Source organism: Coenobita brevimanus, chromosome 29 (genome assembly GCF_032717465.1).
Source record: "Coenobita brevimanus isolate Jiangsu-jjx chromosome 29, ASM3271746v2, whole genome shotgun sequence".
Classification (NCBI taxonomy): domain Eukaryota; kingdom Metazoa; phylum Arthropoda; class Malacostraca; order Decapoda; family Coenobitidae; genus Coenobita; species Coenobita brevimanus.
Genome location: NC_136982.1, coordinates 1,022,207 through 1,034,917, shown reverse-complemented (window position 1 = coordinate 1,034,917; position 12,711 = coordinate 1,022,207). Strand labels below are relative to the sequence as shown.

General features: G+C 38.0%; 1 protein-coding gene across 1 annotated transcript in view; it reads right to left on the bottom strand.

Moving 5' to 3' along the window:
- Positions 1-2,704: 2,704 nt before the first annotated feature.
- Positions 2,705-12,711, bottom strand: part of LOC145394900 (uncharacterized) — a 323,594-nt gene continuing 313,587 nt past the window's right edge. Inside the window, exon 9 of the mRNA XM_080268652.1 lies at positions 2,705-9,722. The gene's annotated coding sequence lies outside the window, so the exon portion shown is untranslated. The remainder of the gene's footprint in view (positions 9,723-12,711) is intronic.

The following is a 12,711-nucleotide window of genomic DNA, read 5'->3' as shown; positions in this document are numbered from 1 at the left end:
ACTAAACCACCAGGCGTCTTAATTTGGTTATATGGTTACCACCCAGCGTAGTAAATGGTTTCCTGGTGTACAGGAAACCATTTAGCTTGTCACTCAGTGTAGAGTCACCCAAAGGCAGAAGAAAGAGGAAAGAATGATGGAAAGAAAGACAGAAGAGGGAGTGTAAAGTCACCCATAGGAAAAAGAAAGGGGAAAGAATGAAGGAAAGAGAGAAGAGGAAAGATGGACGAGAGGAAGGGCAGACACCCAAAGCACCACTACATTGAGTGAGTGGATGGTGAGCGCCCCCACCTACCACACGTCTTAATAACATTATGGGTGGCCACAAACAAACTGCCTCCATGTCGCCCTGTGATTAAATACAATAACAATTTTAAGTGGCTTTGGAGATCTCACAACCTCTTTCCCTTGGTGGTGTGTTCTTCACAGTACACCCCAATATCTTCCTGTATGATACTGATCCGAACTGGGTCACTACTGAAACAATATAAATAACATATCAAACAATGTTAAGGTGTACTATGTAAAATAAAATGCAATGGAAGAGGTACAGCAAGGCCTCCAGTACCATCTAGAATACAGACCAGGTCATAGACATCAGTGTGTGGCGCCCTCAAACATTAAAGTCACTGATGCTATACAGTTTCAAATGATAAATGACAGACACTATAACAAACTTTTTATTGATCATACAAAGATCACAGTGTACATATATATATTGATAGATATATATATGATAAACATGAAAAGGTGAAAAAATCCATACCATGAACAGATGTGGAAGTTGGCAGTAAACCAGAAAATTCAGGGTAGACAAGGAGTGAGGTGGCTGAACTAAGATGTACAAGAACTCACTCAACACCTTCCAACCGATGATGCATTTTTTATTTTATTCTTGCTAGTGCTATCACCATATGATTGTATTCAGCTCTGGAGATATTTTTGAACTATAGGGATTAGACATAAGCCCTGATTAACATGTTCAAAACAACAAAATCTTTCCAAAGTGAATAAAATTGGTCACAGGCAGTAAAAATATGCCAAAAAATTACATCACCAGACTGAACAGGTTAAACAGGTTAAAGCAAGAGACACATGAGAGATACACTGGACAAAATGAATTACTAACTCCTTCTACATGGTTATGTCTTTTTAAACTAATTCTTCTTGCCACCGCTGATCATCTCCAGCTTATGAGACTTTTCAAACTGGAAGGGGTTAGATACAGCCTTTGCCAAACCCTTCACTAAATGAAATCTCCGAAAAGCTTAATAAAAATCATCTGGAGGCTGTAAGAATTAATCAATAAAACACAGAAACTGCCTGAAGGAGTTAAATGTGCAAAAGATCTGGAATTCAGAATATCAGAGAAGCTATAATCTATCTTGACATATAATGAAATAGTTTGGGAAACACTAATACATCAGTAGTGCTGCAAGCAATTACAGAAAATGAAGGAGCGTATTGCACTGATAAAATTACCATTGCCACCACCACTTCAAAACAGTGTGTGTATATATATATATATAATTCCTGCAAAACAACACAACAAAATGAGGGTGAAGGAATAGCAGGTAAAAAAGCTATACTGTATCTTGACTTAGGCACATTCTGGGCTAAACTCATAAACCTTCTTTGCTAGGATGTTGAATATTTTGAAGTGGAGAATATTCATGTGACAGTAAACACAGGAGGAGCAAGGGCACAAGCTGAGGGTATTTTCTAAGCTTTGTGTACACATTACACATCATTATTATTATCTTATGTACAACTCAACTGGAGAAAGGTCATACAATTTCTTATTAGGCTATATAACAAGAAAAGTTTTGAGAAACTTCACACTAGAGGATGATTAAGTTTGCTCCATAGGTAAGGTGGTTACCTGTATATTGTACGTTATATACATGAATTGATTATGTTAAAAGTATACTGTACACTACAAGGCTTTCATGTCATCTACATTAAGTGACATGTCTTTGTAAATAATTGTATTCATTTCCACATATACCTTTGTGGTATGCTCCACAAATAACTTTGTAGTATGCTCCACAGAACTTTGTAGTATGCTCCACACAGCAGTAAGGCAAACTTCTGTTGACTGTGCAATCAAATAATTAAGAATGTGTCTTTGTTATAAGTCTTTTCTCCTTCCTATACATTAATGATAAATGCAAAAGTAGCATTAAATACAAGTTGTTCAGAAATTATTACATTGTGTAACAAGACAAAGTATACTGTAATCAAAGTAAACTCTATTCTTTAATACTGATAATATGCCATTCAGTAGAGGGGAAACTCATCATATGGTACTTCATACTGTACCTCTATGTAAATATTCCAAAAGTTTGAGATATTTGTTACCACTTTAAATCCGAATGTATGTACTCCAACATGCAAAATCATTGCATATGTGACACAGAACCACTAGCAATATATTAACAAAATACAGGTACAAGTAAACTACTGGTGGAAGCAATTTCCACACTTACCAGGGGGCCAACAAACAAAACTCTAAGTAAAACTTGTTAGATTAATACGGCCTGATCAAATGTCTCATTTTATCCCATCTCTATAAATAACATTGCCACCCTATAAATATCAAGAATTCTAGGTAACAGGTCATACAGTTACACCCTTACTTTGTGTGTGTGTGTGTGTGTGTGTGTGTGTGTATTTTATATATATATATATATATATATATATATATATATATATATATATATATATATATATATATATATTCCATCCATCTATCATCCAATCCTATGTTGCCCCTATGAGGAGCATAGGAGCCCGGGGCAAGGCAGTTGGTCCTGACATTTAAGATGAGAGTGACCAACCCCACTCATCCCTGAGTGGCATTACGTGAGCAATAAACCCCAACCACCCCTTGGATATAAACCTTCACCGGCTCAATCCAATTGGAGCACAACAATTACCCACTAAACCACCAGGCACCAAAATTTGGCTATATGGTTACCACCCAGCATAGTAAATGGTTTCCTGGTGTACAGGAAACTATTTGGCTTGTCACTCAGTGTAGAGTCACCCATAGGCAGAAGGAAGAGGAAAGAATGGAGGAATGAAAGACAGAAAAGGGAGTGTAAAGTCATCCATTGTGGTAGGTGGGGGCACTCACCATCCACTCACTCAATGTAGTGCTGCTCTCGGGTGTCTGCCCTGTCCTCTCCTCCATCCTTCTTTCCTTCCATCTTCATCTATCTTTCTTTCCTTCTTTCCTCGTCCTTCTGCCTACAGGTTACTTTACACTCCCGCTTCGTCCTTCACTCCTCCATTCTTTCCTCTTCCTTCTGCCTATGGGTGACTCTACACTGAGTGACAAACAAAATGGTTTCCTGTACACCAGGAAACCATTTACTACCTGGGTGGTAACCATATAACCAAATTTTGGCGCCTGGTGGTTTAGTGGGTAATTATGGTGCTCCAATCGGATTGAGCTGGTGAAGGTTTATATCCAAGGGATGGTTGGGGTTTATTGTTCACGTAATGCCACTCAGGGATGAGTGAGGTTGGTCACTCTCATCTTAAATGTCAAGACCAACTGCCTAGCCCCGGGCTCCTATGCTCCTCATGGGGCAATGTAGGATTGGATGATGATGATGATGATGATGATGATATATATATATATATACAGTACATATGATTACCCTTTTTACACCTATTACAGAGGTATTGTGGCTCTAATGTTGGACAACTCTCAGGACTGGCGGGACTTTGTCAGTAATGCTGTGATGATGGATGTTATTAATGCTGCGACAATAATGTGAAGTACCATACTATGGACAATCACACTACACAGTTCTTGTAACTTAACAACAGTGCAAGGTATAGCAAAAATGTCAGATTATGTACTCTGAATCACTAAATCAACAAAATATCTGGAACAGGCTTTAAATTTTCTCAAATCTGAATAATTTGGGTACAAAATTTCTTAAGTTATAAAAAAAGGCATTTATTTTCCCATGGTACAAATTTCAATGCACCATGATTTGTGTGCAGACTGCAGCTGAGGGATAATAAATTACATATTATAAAAGCTGCACTTGGAAAGTGCAAATCTCTGCCAAGGTACCACTATCCTCCCTTTTGAATTTGACCACTGACCTTTCTTACCCCAAATTACATCACCTATTTCTTTGATGGTTCTCAATCATTGGTCAAATTTGGTGCAATTCCAATAAATTCCAAACAACGGTTTTTCCATCATATTACTAAGAGAGACAGACAACCAATCTGAACCAAAAACACAGCCTCCTTGGCAGATGTAATAATCAATTAACATATATGATATATTACTGTACACTCTCTAGTTACACGTATTACAATTATATCATAAACTTTAACATCTTGCTGCTGTAGCTATGTAATTATGTAGAGTATATGAATTTTTTTTTTAGCTCCAGTCTTACAATTAAACGGCAACACGGTGACAAACAGATCACCATTTTCCCATATACGAGTTAATATGCAATATTCAGAAGCACAGTAAATGAATAAATTTCTCACTTAAGGATACAGTAGCTTTCTTTTACTAAACACCATTTTTGTTTCTATAGCTTCCAAGTTAAAAAGGAGGTAAACCAGATGCTTCAAGAAGACTGAGCCAAGATTTAAAGGGAGGCTAGACAACTGCTGCCAAGATACAGTGAGAGCTTTAGTTGTGTAAAGAAAAATGCCAGCAAGAGATTACATCATAGCTTTGTCATATACAGTTATTATAAACTACTGCAATTATCAGTTATGCTCAATGGCAATCTAATATTATCATAAGTCACTTCTGGCCTAAAGTCATATGAGGTTTTCTGCTACACAAGTTGATATGAAGGCAATCCATATGACACATGCTTTGACAAATACATTAACTTGAAAAGCAGTGTGAAACATATTGATTGCCCAAAGCTCCATTTGTTTTGTTTTGATCCGAGTCCCCCTTCATGAGAGTGAGACTCTAATGAACACCATGTCAACACAATGACACCAAAAGGATGCTGGGGGAACACACACATCACTAAGCTCAGGCTGCCTCTCATGGCCAAAATGATACTAAAGGAAGTTTGAACAGTGGGGAAAAAAGAATTTGTTGCACTCAGTGAATTGCCACCACACTGATCAGTGGACACAACTATTAGCAGCTGACACTTGGTTTGTCTTCATCTTGTTAACAATGCATAAACTTAAAATGTTAAGTAACATCTCACACAGCTGTTAATGTCATGACATATTATAAGTCATGTATTTTTATTTGTTTTCATGACATTTGGATGATCTACATACAAGGTGTACAATATGTTTATATGGATGAGACAAATTAATGGTATTATTACATATGAAATGCTATGATGACTGACCGATATTACGATATGATATCAAAGTTCGCTGCAACATAAATTTGTAATAAAACAATTTACAGTATTACTAGTTTCCATTTCACTAATACAAAATCTACATAATAATAGTGTCACAAAAAGATGACTCCATATGAAAATTTTAATACCCTTTTCATTCATACTGATGAATAATAATACCACAGCAATTGGGTTAATGTTTGTTCAGCAAAAATTACTGAGAAACTTGAGTGAAAGGCATGTGCAGCGCCACTTGATATGACACACTGGGTAAAAAGTTTCAATGGTTATTTCTGTTGCGTCATCAGGAATCAAATGTTTGAGAATTCTAAGTTGGGCTCATATGGGAATCCCCCAATCTGATGTCAGGTTGAGCAAATCCCTGTAATTACTCAAACATTCTCTTCCCAAGGAGGATGCAATTCATACAGTACTTACTACTAACCCTATTTAAAAAAAAAAGGTATTTTGTATATCCTTTGGCCACATAGAAAATATCCTGTGTACAAAAGACTATCTACTGTATATTATAATAAATCTTAAGCATGATATCTGGAGCATACACTATCCTTAACTATATATTCATGGGAAGCCCTTATTTGTGTTTAATATATACAGTTGCTGCAGCTACTTTGTATGACTGCTTACCAAGTGGCACTGCCAGTCATTCTTGTTATAGTCTGTGTTTCATATCCCACTACACAATTACTCTACTCCTTCAAACAAAATTCAGATCAATGCCTAAACTAAAAACTAACCAGCATTCATGAAAGTATGCACATTAGAAAAAAAAGTGAAGAGAAAGAATATGGAACACATGGTCTCGAGTCATTCACTCTAGAAATGTGTTTCACTTCCAACCAATACCAGTTACAGTACATCACCCATGTGTTGAACAACTTCCAATTTTATTTGAAAGAAAAATGTTCATGGATAGCTGAACATTTATATGAATGGCACAGACTGATGATGACTACATGTTGTTATTGCACATTTTTTTTTTTTTTTTTTTTTTTTTTATCTTACCATGTTCCCTCACCCTTTTCAACTCAGCTGAAGGCCAAGTGTAGTCAGATTGGAAGGCTGATGACTAGCAACCAAGGAAATTCATTTCTACCTAATACTAAGGCTCATCAAATTTCATGCAACCATGACTCAGCATTCAAGTTATTGGAGTGACCCAGTTATGTCAGGTGAAAACAAACTGACTACAGAGAGTACACACTACCACAGAGTTCCCAGGAGACAGCACCACCATTCAAGGCAAAATTACAGTATCGTATTCTCTTTATACCCTCAACTTCACCTTAACCCCATCAATCCAGTCACATATTTTTTATTTTCTTCTAGCAACCACCAGACAATCTTATTAGGGCTCAAAATAACTTCTATTAGTAAAGGAGTTAATGAAGTTTATATCTAACCCTTTCCGTGTGAAAAGTTAACGCTGTTCTCAGTAAAATTATCTGAAAGTACAGCAACATATTTAAAATGAAAGATATGTCATTAGAGTGAAGTGGTTAATCCCTTCAATCCTGTGGTTTACTTTAAATTTTATTCTTGCTATCTCCAGATTCTTCTACAGTGTATTCTGCTTTGGGAGACCTATTAAACTGAAGGAGCATGATAAAAATTGATCCTCCATTGATTTCATTCAAGTACAAAGGAGTATAAAGGAAAGTAAACAGCAACAGACCTATTGGTTCTTTCAAGGCTGTTTGTTACAGGATAGGTTATAACTACACTCAGTTTTTTTTATCAAGGTGAAGATGCACTTGACAGGCTGGTGATGACCAGCTGAATGCAACATGTCTGAAAACTTATTTACTAACTCAAATTTCTCCCTCAGATATACATTATGTCAAATAATAATACTATCAAATAAAGAGATTAAGAAGTAATGTTGCATTCAGCGACTCATCACCAACCTGTCCAGTGCTTCTTCGCCTCGAGTAAAAAAAAAACAAGAGTGTAACATGGCTATTCTATCTGTCAAAGACAAGGACAGGAAGGCAGGAAGGCTCCTGTCCTAGAGATGGACACCTTCATGTGGTGGCACTGATATAACTGAGCTGCAGAGATGCCAGTTACACAAAGTCCCTCAACTAGCTCCCTATCCCTCAAAAGGAGGAGGGTGAACTGTAGGAGGAGGATAACATAGGCCTGTAGTCTACTGGGTTCACATTTCACATGAACCTGCTATTACTACTTCCCATACCATAACTACTACAAATCCCTCCTAAAGTTGAGTATACTGGTGGTGGCAAGATTAAAATGAAAAATATGCTATCGTACTAATGGAGTCAACATGAATAGCCAATACTTACTGACTGTGATATGTAACTTTGAACAGGTGTCCAAGCTGATATGTGCAGTTTTACTCAGAATATTTTTTAACCGCTTCTATCCAATGACCTTTTTTTTCCACTTTACAGGTGATACTAACACTTGTATTCTGCTTACGTGACACTTTTTGAAAAGAAGTTACGTGCTGCCTCCATTTTTTTTTTTTTCACTGGAAGGATACTCTCTCAAAATGAATAAATCAGCTGAAGGTAGAAAGAATTAAATAAAAATGCATCATCCAATTGAAGGGGGTTAATGAAAATGAATTGTTCCTTTTACAAGGCCTTAAGAGATTATTATCAAGGTATGTGGTGAAATATATATGGCATCATGGCTTAAAGAAAAAAAATATGTTTCTGAATAAATGCAGGCGGTTCTCATTATAAGTATGGGATGAATTTAAAAAATCACAGCTTTCTAAACAACTGTTGCTGTAAAATGGTGGAACTTGCAAATCAACTTCACAGGTAACAACAACACTAATAGGCAGTATTTCTAAAATTTACAAAAAATTTTATAGCAAAAAGGCACATACAAGTATGCTTGTGATAACCAGAACTGCCTGTAGCATCAAAGCTTAAAACAATGCTGTACTTATCATATACCCTCAATTCTCAATATTGGTCCTGTATTACGTCACCAGACAGATTAACGATTTTTTTTACTTTTGTGACCAATGATTAATGATCTTATTTTAGTGGCCAACAAACAATTATAAGGAAAAGTAAGTTTTAAGGCCAGGTGAAAAGTCAACAATAATGACAAGTGGAAACTGCCAGCAAGTACTGTGTGATACAGTACATTATGCCTTAATGCTTCATTCTTATATCATGTCTCCAGGGAACAAGTGCAGATGAGAGAGGCTTTATTAATATTTATTGCTCGTGACACTAAAATAACTTCTTTGGTAACTCCACTAATTAATCTGCATCAGTAGAAACAGTCATCAATAACAACAACTCAATATTTAATGATGCAATTGTTGAAAGAAACATACATGATCCCAGCCTTTAAAGGCAAACATTACATTTCTTGAAATCCTAAACCAACAATGTACTACATCAACAAACCCTAATACTTTATGGTAATAATATGCATAATTTTACAAATGCAAAGTTTCTCTACCAACAAGACAGCCTAGAGAGAACATGGCTAACTACTCTGAGGTATAAGATTTAGTCCCGTAATCTTGTCAGCTAACAAGACTCCCTGGCACTTATTCCTTACTAGTTTATTTCTGCATATGGCATGTTAATATTTGTCTTTATATTATATATGCAACTTGAGCCAGTATTTAAAAACAAATACAAATTACATACAAGAGAACTGTAAGATGTAACAGACAAAATATACTGGTAAGGATGAGGTGCTAGATACCCTCAAGCTAATATGGATTCGTCAGTGTAGCAGGCTATCTATTATCTTTTCCTCAGTGATACAGTATACTGTACAGTACTTTGCATACTACACCCTTCACTGTTGTATGGTACTTATGTCTTTCTAATCTTGACACAGATTGCATCAGTAACATACAAGGGAAAGCTGTGTGCAGTGTTCTACTGTATACCACTTATTTTCTAAAATCAGTACAGATTGTACACATAACAGAACGGCTGAGTGTAACGCTTCACTGCAGGATACTCAAAACTTTTTTAATATTAACATACACTGCATCAACAGTATATAAGTGAATATTAATGTATCATATGCAGAATAAAACTGGTAGGGAAGAGATGTTTGGGAGCATCCTTAATCAACAAGAATACGACCCTTAGTTCACTCTCCTGGCAGACTGACAAAGTGCAGATGATGGCTTACTCACACTGGCGATACATGGACCCGGCTCACGTATCCTGGGCGGCAGCTGAGGATGGTGGCAGGTGAGGGCACATGAAAGGATGGGGTGGGAATCTGGTCAGCAAATACTGGGTTCAGCTCCCCCTCTTCCCAGTCCTTTTCACATTCTCTGAAGCTGGTGTTCTGCTCTATCCCTCTTGCATCCACGGCAGCCTGTCAGGACCACAAGCATCATCAGTTGTATAAACCCGTGAGAAAAAAAAAATGCTGTACTGTTAGGGGCAAAAGTTCTCCTCTTATTCCTCTTAAGATATGCCCATCACTTTCCCCTCTGATGCATCCTACAAAAGATATTAAAGAGAACCATCTATGAGCAGAGAAACATCCCACATCCCTTTCAGGTTATGAAAAATACCTTCTATTCATTTACTTCGTCACTCATATTCTCCTCTACTTGTCTCAACCATAACCTATATCTTTCTGATACAGAATTTCTTTCCCTTCCAAATTCTCCAATCTTATTCTATCTTCCACTTACATCATCCATTACCTACTGCCAGACAGCATCCTTCGTAAATTACCACCAGATACGCATCTCTCAGAAACTGCCTTACCAGAGAGATGTGAGTACAGTATAACTAACTATAGAGTATATGTGGTAGTTACCCTTCACTGCTTCAGTATCAATAGTGTAATCTCTAGATTATCTGATGTAATAGAGCCATTGGTGTATCCAGATACGGACGAAATCTGAATATGGAACAATACCCTACCCACCTATACCCAATCAATACCCTACATGGTCTATAGGCTAGGTACAGTACTCCTCCTACTTGTGGCAGTGTACTCCAGTCTTTCAGTTATTTAAACATTTAAACCCACATGGGAATATCCAATACAATGCTAGACACAAAGAAAACAATGCATAAACAACAAAAATCCACAAATTAATAAATGAAGAAGACAAAGGTTGCAAAAAGAATTTTAATAAAGTACAGTACTTACCACCCTGTGAATGGCAGACAGGCATTGTAACCTGCTAGCCTCTAGTTGGTGTACAGTAATCCATGTGGTCTGGTGGCTAAGGTAATCACTAGTGGTGGCCATATCAATACCAAAATATTGATACTTTTGATAATAACTGTTTATCTGCAAGTACTGATACTGATGGCTAGGCATCAATTACTATAAGTACTAAAATACTTTCCAATTAACTGAAAACATATTTTCAAAAATACTGTACTACTCATTGGGACGTAATGATTTTAGGATTTGTTAGTGCATTAAATGAGTTTTGGTGCCCAAATTCCCATAAAATACTGGCAATATAATTATTTTACCCAGACTGAGCCCACTCAGTAATTCTATGAAATTCTTTGGTAGTTCATTGGACAGAAAAAGTATTAATTAAGAAACTACCCAGCTATGGGTATTGGTAATTGATACCACCAATACTGGCCAACAAAGTAATCAGTATCGTATCTAAATTTAATCACTGGCAATCACTAAATAAACGTTAGAAAAAGCCTTCTTCTCCAACAGTTGGAGAGTGGTGGAAACGTATGGTAACCGCCACTGAACACTGCGATGTCGTGTGTCTACTGGCCAGTCAGGGGACTCTGACCATTCGGTATGAAGGCAGACAGCCATTTCAGTTCAGTTGGTAGATTACGTTCTTTTACCAGCTCACGGCTTGGCTTGAAAGGGGGGCCAGGCACCTTTGACTATTTGGTAGTGAAGCAGACAGCCACTTCTGCTCAGCTTGTGGTAAGGGTCTGTATTACTCATGCATGGCTGATAGCTCTGAGTGATCTGGGAGGCCGGGGGACTTTGACTGTTCGGTGAGGAGCCGGACGACCATATTTGCCGAGCCTGTGGGTTAGGGTCTGTATTGCTCATTCACGGCTAGTTGTGTCTGAGTGATCTAGGCAGCTGGGGGACTTTGACCGTTCAGTGAGGAGCCGGACGGCCATATTTGCTCGGCTTGTGAGTTAGGGTCTATTACCCCTGCTTGGCCAGAGAGGCTGGCCGACTGTCATACCGATTTTTAAAATTTGTAGGCCGCCCAACCAGCAATGTTGGAAATTCAGATATGGACAAATAAATCCAGATACAGATATACTAGAGCCAATGATAACATCCGGATACAGAGCATGTTGGATAAGGAGCATCTGGATAATCGAGTGATTACTGTACAACATACAACATGCACTGACAATACACTGTGCCCACATTACAATGCAGTCCCCCATATTACCCCCATACTACGACATACTGTTTACTTCATGCACTGCATTGCCACAACACAGCTAATCAATCAAGGTAACTCCCGCAAAATCTTTGGTAGTATTTAGTTAAAGTGGTTGGTTTCCTGCAGTCCACTGGTTTCATGTCCAGATGAGCCTGGGGCAACAACAACACCACAAGCCTTACATCACATCAACACAGTTTTTCTTCCCCTGACAGCAGCAAAACAACCAATCTTCTTATATTCTTCTATCGGACATGACTATACCAACTAACTCTCTTCTTCACTCTATGAACCAGTCACTTCTCTTCCTTTCCACACTTCAATACTTTCTAAAAGCAACACATACATCCAACTCTGCACCTCATCATTCATTCATAAAACCATCCCTCTTACTTTTGTCACTCAATCTATTCACACTGAAAGCAACTATCTTTATCACATCATCTCAAACATTCACCTGGATGGCTTTGTCACCATTTAGCCAGTTTCTCCTTTCAAAACCCTGTGGGGTCACTTGCTGGTGGAAAGCCAGGTGCATTATTTCTCAGAAGTTTCTGGTCATAATGCCCCCAGACAAGGCACTAGACTGTCACAAATACTGTATATAAAAAGGGCCTAAAAGACCTGTTAGTAAAGATACATGAGAAACACACACACACACGCTCGCTGGTGCGGTGGTAACGTTCTCGCTTGCCAACTGGTGGATGGGAGTTCGCGCCTCGCTCAGGTTGCGAAAAGTTTCACTGACGAAGTGGGTGGTTACTGTCCCCCTAGAGCAAGGGGACGGGTGTGTGCGTGTGTGAAGGTCACAGCCTTGCCCTTAGATCGGACTATATGAGCTCTCAGCTCCCTTCCGGGAGGGTAAAAAGCTGACGATCACGACCATCAAGTGATCCTGACCGACCCGGTGAATTACACACACATGAAGAACTAAAACCCCTAATAAGGTTA